The following is a 10,788-nucleotide window of genomic DNA, read 5'->3' as shown; positions in this document are numbered from 1 at the left end:
AGGGCCAAGGGTGGGTTTCCTCCATTCCTGGACCTCCGAGATCGCAACACTTTCATTGTCAAGACGAAATTCAAGATGGTGACTCTGGCTTCCATCATTCCTTTCCTAGCCCCCGCACACTGGTACGCTGCCCTCAATCTAAAAGATGCGAATTTTCATATTTCTATTGTGCCGCACCCACCATTGGTTCCTCCGCAGGGACCACTATCAATTTATGGCCCCCTGGTCTTCACGAAGTGCTTGGCTGTCGCCGCCATGCTCAGAAAACGAGGCATCCAGGTGTTCTCATACCCGGATGGCTGGCTCCTACGGGGGGCGCTCCGCCAACTAGTTATGAGCCCACATCACCCTGGTTCAAGAACTTCTGTGGGAGCAGGGTCTGCTCCTGCCTGTGCCCAAATCGACCCCGGTGCCTACCCCAGTAATAGAGTTTGTGGGCGTCAATCTAGACACCAACAGCCAAGACCGCCCTCCCTAGATCTGCTAATCAGGTCGGCTGTCTGGGACATGCAGACGTTGCCGATAACCATGGCTAGGGCCTGCATGTGCTTTCTGGGCCTAATGGCCACATGCAGCCACGTAGTACAGCACGCCAAGCTCCGCATACGCCCACTGCATACGAGGATGTGGCTGGCGCGGACTCACAACCCATCCTGTCACGCGTGGGACACAGAGGCGGCAGTCCCCTGACGTCCTTCGCTCCCTGGACTGGTGGTCCCGGGAGGAGGAGATCTGGGCCCAAGCCCCAGTCTCCAGGCCGTCACCGATGTGTCAGACACCAGTTGGGGGCCCCATTTTGGAGACATGCGGACGCAAGGTATGTGGTCGAGGGACGCTCTCTCCCTGCACATCAATGGCAGGGAGCTCTGAGTGGTTCGCCTCGCCCGTGTGGCCTTCCGCCCCCGGCTCAGGCAAATCAGTCCTCATCCTGTCAGACAACATGCTGCAGTTTTGTACGTCAGCAGACCCGGGGGGGAGGGGGACGCTCTCCTCACCTGTGTCGGGCAGCCCTTCACCTGTGGGATCTCTGCATCGCGGCGGGTATCCACCCGAATGCCTCCTCTCTCCCAGAACACTCTGGCCGACCAGCCAAGCAGGGTCTCCTCCAGCAGGGGCCTCAAGAGGGCTGTAGGCCTGGACATCTTCCACGGGTGGGGGTTCTCTGTCCGGCCGGTTCGCCACGCTCCAGGAGAGGACGTGGTCGGGGTCCTGTTCCTGCATGGCTCTGGAAAGAGGCTCTCTGGAGATGCGTTGCTAAGTCCCTGGCCCGAGGGGCTGTTGTACGTGTTGCCACCGTTCTTGCTGAGCCACCTGCGGGCGCGGGAATTCAGGATGTCCCTGATCCTCATTGCTCCCGCTAGTCCCCGACCTGATCACGCAGGAATTTGGTGGACGTCACCACCTGGACCTGTAGTCCCTGCACCGTGTGGCAAGGAAGCAGCAGAGCTTCAGTGTTCAGGCCATGTGCAGGAGGTGTTGCTGGGGAGCAGGAAACCTTCCACTAAGGCTACTTATCTGGCTAAGTGTTTGCAGTTTCATATCTGCTCTACCCAAAGGGGAATGCCCCCTATGGACGCCCCGGTCCCCCTGGTCCTGGACTACCTTCAGGGTCTTAGGCTCCGGGGTTCTCCTTCTCCTTGATTAGGGTTCACCTAGCGGCTCTCTTCTTTTCACCTGGGTGCTGGGTGACCCTCTTTGCGGACCCAATGGCAAACAGGTTTTCGAAGGGCCTGGACAGGCTTTATCCACGTGTTCAGCAGCCCAAGGATCTTAACTCGGTCCTGTCCAGACTCATGGGACCTCCATTTGAGCCCTTGGCGATGTGCTCATTGCTACGCCAGCCCTACAAGGTATCCCTGCCAGTGGCCAGGCACCTGTCCGAGCTGAGGACTCTGGCTTTGGATCCTCCATATACAGTTTTCTTCAAGGACAAAGTCAGGTTGCTCTCCCCACCCTGCCTTCCTGCCTAAGTTAGTGGTGAACTTCCCTGTGCCGCGGGACATTTCCCTGCCAGTCTCGGACCCCGAGCCCCACGCGGCGGGTAGGAACAGGTATTGCACAGCTGGGTAGCAGGAGGGCTCTAGCCTTTTATTTGGAGAACAAAGCCCCTCCAAGTCGCTGCAGCTCCCTGTTGCCGTTGCGGAGCGACTGAAGTGTCAGCTGCAGTCTGCACAGAGGATCTCCTCCTGCGTCACGGTCTGCATTAGGGAGTGCTATGGGCTGGCGGGGTCCCAGCCCCTCCCCTCATGGCCCCCTCTATGAGAGTGCAGGCCTCCGCCGCAGCTTTTTATGGCCCTGATCCCGCCCCTGGACATCTGCAGGGCGACCGCCTGGCCCTCTGTCCGCACCTTTGCTGACCATTCGCGCTCTCCCATCGGGCCAGGGAGGAGCCTGCCTTGGGTAGGGCCGTCCTCCACTCAGTAGAAGGTTCGAACTCTGACCCTGCCTCCTGGGGCTTCTGCTTTGGCATAACCTACATGGAACGGACACGAGCAAGCGCTCCAAGAAGAACGAACGGTCACTTACCTCGTTAACTGTTCTTCTTCAAGATGTGCTGCTCACGTCCATTCCAGATCCCACCTGCCTCACCTTCCTAGGTGTAGTCCGGTAAGAAGGAACTGAGGGGGTGGAGAGCCAACAGGTATATATGGGCCAATTTAACATCCCCTTTGGAAACCATGCCTTTTTAATCTCACTGCTTCTTGCACCTGGTTGTAAAGCCACAGTGGCACTTTGTGTTGTTTAATATGGAGTAAACATTGAAGTTGGGCCTCTATTTTGGTGTCTTTGAAAAGTTTCCATGCAGCTTGCAGGGATTTTACCTGAGCACTTTCAATTTCTGTGCAACTAACCAGCCTTCTCACTTGTGTCGTTCCCCTTTCTGAAATTAAATGCCACAGTGTTGGGCTGCCGAGGTGTTTTTCCCTGCCGCAGCAATGTGACATGTTATGATGTGATGGTTGCTATTTCCAAGTGATCCAGATATCTAGATATACACACCTCTTGGACCAGACCCTGCTCTCCACTTAGTGCTAAATCCAGAATTGCCTTTCCCCTGGTGGTTCCAGAAGCGGCTGCTCCAAGAAGCAATCACCTCTTCAGTAAGTATCAAGACGTGTTACGTCTGCATCATGTCCCGAGCTGACGTACCCCGGCGATACGGGGTAGTTGAAATGCCCCACAACTACGCTGTGTTGTATGGCGGTAGCCTCTCTAATCTCCCTTAGCATTTCACAGTCACTGTCACGGTCTTGGTCAGGTGGCTGATGAGGTGTCCCAGCTGCTAGATTATTCTTCGTAGCAGAGCATGAAATGACCATCTGTAGAGATTGCGTGGAACATGGTTGGCCATGTAACATGTTTCCTTCATGTGATTCTATGTGTTTGTTCACGTTCGGTGCCGCTCCCCAACCAGCACCAGCTGTTCTCCCCTTCTGCTGTATTTTGTGCCCCGGTGTGACCATCTCCCATTGACTGTCCTCGCTCCACCAGGTTCTGTGATGCTCGTGACATCGATCTCCTCCTGGAATCCAGGGTCTCTTGTTCACCATCCTATGACAGAGTGCTAGTGTTTGCGCATAAGCGCTTGAAAAATGTCTCTGTTGGGCTGCCATTTCCTTGTGCCTTGGGCTCCCTTTCCCGGGGTAGATTGTTTCTCATCTGAGCTGAGCTGCACTTTATCATCTTCCTTCCCGTGCTCCCGCCTTGAACATAGAGCATCTCCATTTAGAGACCCTCCCCCAAGACATGTCCCGGGGCGGTGTGCGAGCTCCTCCGGACTGGTCATCTTTCCCCGGCCTTTAGCGTAAAAACTGCTTGACAACCTTTGTAACATTAAGTGCCACCAATCTGGTGCCATTGCGATTTAGGGGGAGCCCAACCTCCCTGGACTGGCTCCTCCTTTCCCCAAAGTTTCCCCACTTCCTACTCAATCTAACCCCTCCTCCCTTCCCCAGCGGCTGCCCCACACATGGAGACCCTGCAGTTCTGCCTGCCCCGGGGCCCTGCGTGTGGAACTGGAAGCAGTGCAGAGAACGCTCCCATAGGGACCCTGCATTTCAGTCTGTTTCCTAGCAGCCTAAGTGTGGCCTTCGGGGTCTCTCTCCCATCCTTCCCTCTCATTGGTTGCTACGTGTACCATGACCGCAGGCTCCTCCCCCCCACTACCAATCAGGCTCGGCGGGTGTCTCCCCCCCCCCACACACTACCCATCAGGCTCAGCGGGTGTCTCCCCCCACACACTACCCATCAGGCTCAGCGGGTGTCTCCCCTCCCCCCCACTACCCATCAGGCTCGGCGGGTGTCTCCCCTCCCCCCCACTACCCATCAGGCTCGGCGGGTGTCTCCCCTCCCCCCCACTACCCATCAGGCTCGGCGGGTGTCTCCCCTCCCCCCCACTACCCATCAGGCTCGGCGGGTGTCTCCCCTCCCCCCCACTACCCATCAGGCTCGGCGGGTGTCTCCCCTCCCCCCCACTACCCATCAGGCTCGGCGGGTGTCTCCCCTCCCCCCCACTACCCATCAGGCTCGGCGGGTGTCTCCCCTCCCCCCCACTACCCATCAGGCTCGGCAGGTGTCTCCCCTCCCCCCCACTACCCATCAGGCTCGGCGGGTGTCTCCCCTCCCCCCCACTACCCATCAGGCTCGGCAGGTGTCTCCCCCCCCCCACTACCCATCAGGCTCAGCGGGTGTCTCCCCTCCCCCCCACTACCCATCAGGCTCGGCGGGTGTCTCCCCTCCCCCCCACTACCCATCAGCTGGGCAGGTGTCTCCCCTCCCCCCCACTACGCATCAGCTGGGCAGGTGTCCTGCAGTCCCCACACGGTTCTCCTGCTCCCTGCAAACCCAGCTGTCTGTCTGTAATAAACTGAAAAACCTACAAGCGGGAGCACTTTACAGACCAACCAAACATGGAGATGGCATCATGAGCTTGTGTGGGCACCGCCCGCCCCTTCAGGAGTGGAGTTGAGGTGTAGCCTGGCCCCGCCCACAGGAGACTGCGTTAGCCGCCCCTGTTCACTTCGCTCCCGGGTCGCCCGCTCGCGCCCTTTCCTGGCCCAGCCCCGCCTCCAGGCCTCGACTCCACCAATCAGCACAGGCTCCACCCCTGCTCGTCACTTCCTGCTGCCGGCCTCTCTCACGCACCCGGCAGCCCCGGCAGGGGACGGAGAGGGAGGGTCGCTTCTTGGCCCAGGCTGATCTGCTGGCTCCACAGCCACGCGCTGGCACCTCGCTGCAGCGGCAAGGAAATGACTCGACCCCTCTCCCAGCCACTGCATACGAGTGCCACTAAGCCGCCACTGGTCCCCACAGGTCACTCGCTACCGAACCCCTGCTCTTCTCCGCCCCCGGCCCCGCCCCACCGCTTCAACCCACCACAGTGATCAACAGGGCTCAGCTGGTAGGAACCAGCCACATGGCTCCGTCAACAGCAGCAAAGTGGCTCTGAATGACACCGGCTGTAGAGCTGGCCCACAGCCGTCACAAACCAACCACATCGCAGGGTCCTCACAAAGCCACTTGCAACAGTCCTCACTCAGGGACTGCGCAGAGAGCGTGGCCTAGTGGTCACAGCTGCAACTCCTCACTATCAAGAGGGTTGTGGGTAGGGGAGCCCAGGCCCTGCTGCTCCACAAAGCTCCAACCCAGGCCTTGGTGGGCTGCCAAGAGGCTGGCACCCAAGGGTGCCCTCTCCAGACCTTTCTCAGTCCCCTACCACCATGACTCAGTCCAAGGGAGAGCCACTCACAACAAAGCCCTTCCCTCCAGCCACCCCCCCTTTAGGCAGCCACATCAGTGTTCAGCCCCGCTGCCCCGTGCCAAGGGAGCAGCAGCCATGAGCACAGCCCTGCCTTCATGCCTCCACACATGGACCATCTGCCACAGGGCTGTGCAGCAGGGAGGGGGAAAATTGCCTCAGGCCAAACTAATCCCTTAGCTGCGGGCTGTACAACTCAGCACCCAGCTCAGCCATCTCACGCTCACAACCCTCCTCTTCCTGTCAACCGAGCACCAGGGTCCGTGACGAGCTCTGGGGCCCTTTGCCTCTTCCTGGGAGCCAGCCGCAATCAAACTGGGGTCATCTTGGGGTCCTTAAACCATTTGAGGACTTCAATATCTGAGATCTAGGTGAGAGGATTATTCCAGGAGTGGGTGGGTGAGATTCTGTGGCCTGCACTGTGCAGGGGGTCAGACTAGATGATCAGAATGGTCCCTTCTGACTTGAAAGTCTATGAAGTTAGTAAACCGAGCTCGGTGACGTTTCACACGAGTGTGGCCTTGCTCTGTCCAAGATAATTCACACTTGCGATGCTCTCTGCAGACGCTTCATGTCCTTTGGAAACACAGTGGAGTATGAGAAGACACCATCTGTCACCTCAAACACCTTCCTTTAGGCAAGAGTCGCATCCACGCCAGCCAAGAATGCTCAGTCTACTTGTAAGTAACAGGACGCTCCCAGACAGCTCTTGCGGACTCAGGTTCAAATGATGGAAAATGCCAGCTGACAGCTGAGCCCACGTGCCCTGGTGAAAGCTCCTACTCTTTGAAACATTAAAAAGGCCGTAGAGCAATTTTTAAACTAAGAGACGGAGGAAAGCAGATTGGTGCGGAGAAGCACATAAATCGGAGGGAGACTTCTCTTAGAGGAGAATCCATTAATAGAGATTCTCTAAGCTGTAGTCAGAAAGAGAGGAGGGGAGAGGACAAACCATGGGCCAGAGCAGACAAATAACGGCATATAAAGGAATCCAATGCATCAGGGAAGGGCAGACAAATAAACAGTGGCAATTTAAGTGCTTCTACACAAATGTTAGAAGTCTGACTAACGAGATGGGTGAACTAGAGTACCTCGTATTGACATAATAGGCATCACTGAAACCTGGTGGAATGAGGAAAATCTGTGGGACACAATCATACCGGGATATAAAATATATCGGAAGGATAGAGCAGGCCGGGTGGGTGGCGGAGTGGCACTGTATGTGAAAGATAACGTGGAATCAAATGAAATAAAAATCTTAAATGAATCAACATGTTCAATAGAATCACTATGGCCAGTAATTCCATGCTCCAATAATAATAATATAGCAGTAGGGATATATTACTGACCACCTAACCACAGGACAGTGATACTGACACTGAAATGCTGAGGGAGATTAGAGAGGCTACCAAAATAAAAAACTCTCTAATAATGGGGGATTTCAATTATCCCCATACTGACTGGGTACATGTCACCTCAGGAAGAGATGCAGAGATAAAATTTCTCAATGGCTTAAATGACTGCTTCTTGGAGCAGCTGGTACAGGAACCCACAAGGGGAGAGGCAATTCACAATTTAGTCCTGAGTGGAGTGCAGGTTCAGGTCCAGGAGGTAACTATTACAGGACCACTTGGGACAACAATAGAATAACATTCAACATTCCTGTGGTGGGAAGAACACCTCAGCAGTCCAGCACCCTGGCATTTAATTTCAAAAAAGGAAATTACACAAAAATGAGGAGGTTAGTTAAACAGAAATTAAAAGGCACAGTGACTAGAGCCAAATCCCTGCAAGCTGCATGGAAACTTTTTAAAGACACCATAATAGAGGCCCAACTTAAATGTATACCCCAAATTAAAAAACATAGTAAGAGACCTAAAAGAGAGTCACCGTGACTTAGAAGAAACACTGAGGGACAAAAAGGTATCTTTCAAGAAGTGGAAGTCCAATCCTAGTGAGATAAATAGAAAGGAACATAAACCATGTCAAATCAAGTGTAAAAATGTAATAAGAAAAGCAAAAAGATTTTGAGGAACAGCTAGCCAAAAACTCAAAAAGAAATAAAATGTTTTTTAAGTACATTAGAAGCAGGAAGCCTGCTAAAAAACCTGTGGGTCCCAAAGACGATCGAGATACAAAAGGAGCAATCAAGGACTATAAAGCCATTGCGGAGAAACTAAATGATTTCTTTGCTTCTGTCTTCACGGCTGAGCATGTTAGGGAGATTCCCAAATCTGTACCATCCTTTGGGGGTGATGAATCTGAGGAACTGTCCTGGATTGAAGTATCATTAGAGGAAGTTTTGGCACAAATAGAAAAACTTAACGTTAACAAATCTCCGGGACCGGATGGCATTCATCCAAGGGTTCTAAAAGAACTCAAATGGGAAATTGCTGAGCTATTATCTGTGGTTTGTAATCTCTCCTTTAAATCGGCTTCCATACCTAATGACTGGAAGGTAGCTAACGTGACTCCAATATTTAAAAAGGGCTCTAGAAGCAATCACAGACCGGAAAGTCTAACTTTAGTACCGGGCAAATTAGTCAAAACAATAGTAAAGAATAAAATTGTCAGGCACGTAGAAGAACATAATTTGTTGGACAAAAATCAACATGGTTTCTGTAAAGGGAAATCATGTCTTACTAATCTATTGTTCTTTGGAGGGGTTAACAAACATGCAGACAAGGGGAAATCCAGTAGATATAGTAAACTTAGATTTTCACAAAGCCTTTGACAAAGTCACTGACCAAAGGCTCTTGCGTAAATTACATTGTCATGAGATAAGAGGGAAGGTCCTTTCATGGATTGAGAACTAGTTAAAAGACAGGAAACAAAGGGTAGGAATAAATGGTAAGTTTTCAAAATGGAAAGTGGTAACTAATGGTGTCCCCCAAGGGTCAGTCCTGGGACCAATCCTGTTCAACTTATTCATAAATGATCTGGAGAAAGGGGTAAGCAGTGAGGTAGTAAAGTTTGCAGATGATACCAAACTGTTTAGGACAGTCAAGACAGAAGCAGACTGTGAAGTTCAAAAAGATCTCACCAAACTGAGTTATTGGGCAACAAAATGGCAAATGAAATTTAATGTGGATAAATGTAAAGTAATGTACGTTGGAAAAGATAACCCCAACTATACGGGCAGTATGATGGGGGCTAATTTGGCTACAACAAATCAGGAAAGAGATGTTGGAGTTATCGTGGACAGTTCTCTGAAAGCTTCCACACAGTGTGCTGCGGTGGTCAAAAAGGCAAATAGGATGTTTGGAATTATTAATAGTGACTGAAATGTAGCCATGTTAGCCTGGTCTAGCTGAAACAAAAAACAGGACTGTGTAGCACTTTAAAGACTAACAAGATGGTTTAATAGGTGATGAGCTTGTGTGGGCCAGACCCACTTCCTCAGATCAAGTAGTGGAAGAAAATTAGCAAGACCATATATACCAAAGGATACAATAAAAAAAATGAACACACATGAAAAAGGACAAATCTAATTTCAGAACAGAAGAGTGGGGGGGAGGGAGGTAAATGTCTGTGAGCTAATGACATGAGGGGTGATAATTGGGGAAGCTATCTTTATAATGGGTAAGGTAATTAGTGTCTTTGTTAAGACCTAGGTGTAAAGTGTCAAATTTAAGCATGAATGACAGTTCAGAGGATTCTTTCAAGTTTGGTGTTAAAAGGTCTTTGAAGCAGGATGCAGGTAACCAAGTCGTTTCTGGTTGAAATGGCAAGAAACTGTTTTTTCTTTGTGATCCTGTCTAATATCTGTTTTGTGGTCATTGATCCTTTGGCAAAGTGTCTGAGACATTTGTCCAATGTACATAGCAGACAGACACTTTCAGCACATGATAGCATAAATTATATTTCTGGATGCACAGGAATATGTGTTCTTGATCTTATAACTCACTTAGTTATAACTCTGAACTGTCATTCATGCTTAAATTTGACACTATTCAAACTTAGGTGTAAAAAGACGCTAATTATCTTACCCATTACAATGATAGCTTCCCCAATTATCACCTCTCATGTCATTAGCTCACAGACATTTACCTTCCCCCCCATCCCTCTTCTGTTCTGAAATTTGATTTGTCCTTTTCATATGTGTTCATTTTTTTGATTGTATTCTTTGGTATATATGGTTGTGACAATTTTCTGCCACTATTTAATCTGAGGAAGTGGGTCTGGCCCACGAAACCTAATAAACCATCTTGTTAGTCTTTAAAGTGCTACATAGTCGTGTTTTTTGTTTCAGCTGAAATTAAGAAAGGGATAGAAAATAAGACAGAATATCTTACTGCCTCTGAATCAATCTATGGTATGCCCACATCCTTGAATACTGTGTACAGATGTGGTCTCCTCACCTCAAAAAAGATATTTTGGCCTTGGAAAGGGTTCAGAAAAGGGCAACTAAAATGATCAGGGATTTGGAACAGGTCCCATATGAAGAGAGGCTAAAGCGACTGGGACTTTTCAGTTTAGACTGAGGGGGGAGATGATAGAGGTCTATGAAATCATGAGTGGTGTGGAGAGGCTGAATAAAGAAAAATTATCTACTAGTTCCCATAATATAAGAACTAGAGGACACTAAGGGTACGGCTAGACTAAATGCCTCTGGCGACAGAGGCATGTCGATTAGGCTACCCGGCATAGGAAAATTAAAATTGAATTTAAATGGCTGCTGTGCTGAACCGATCAGCTGTTTGTCGGCTCAGCGCTGTAGTGCGGATGCTCCGTGGTCAACATCAAAGACATTTGTGGACCTCCCAGGTAAACCTGAGCCCAGGGGGCATACCTGGTAGGTTGACAAATGCCTTGGATGTCAACCGCGGAGCATCCAGACTACAGTGCTGAGCTGACAAACAGCTGATCGGGTCAGCGCGGCAGCCGTTTAAATTTAAATGAAGCGGCGATTATTTAAATCGCTGCTTCATTTTCCTATGCCAGGTAGCCTAACCTACATGCCTCTGTAGCCAGAGGCATTTAGTCTAGACGTAACCTAAATTAAATTAATAGGTAGCAGGTTTAAGAAA

Source organism: Pelodiscus sinensis, chromosome 27, assembly GCF_049634645.1.
Source record: "Pelodiscus sinensis isolate JC-2024 chromosome 27, ASM4963464v1, whole genome shotgun sequence".
NCBI lineage: Eukaryota > Metazoa > Chordata > Testudines > Trionychidae > Pelodiscus > Pelodiscus sinensis.
The sequence above is the reverse complement of the archived record's forward strand: the minus strand, read 5'-3'. Positions refer to the sequence as shown.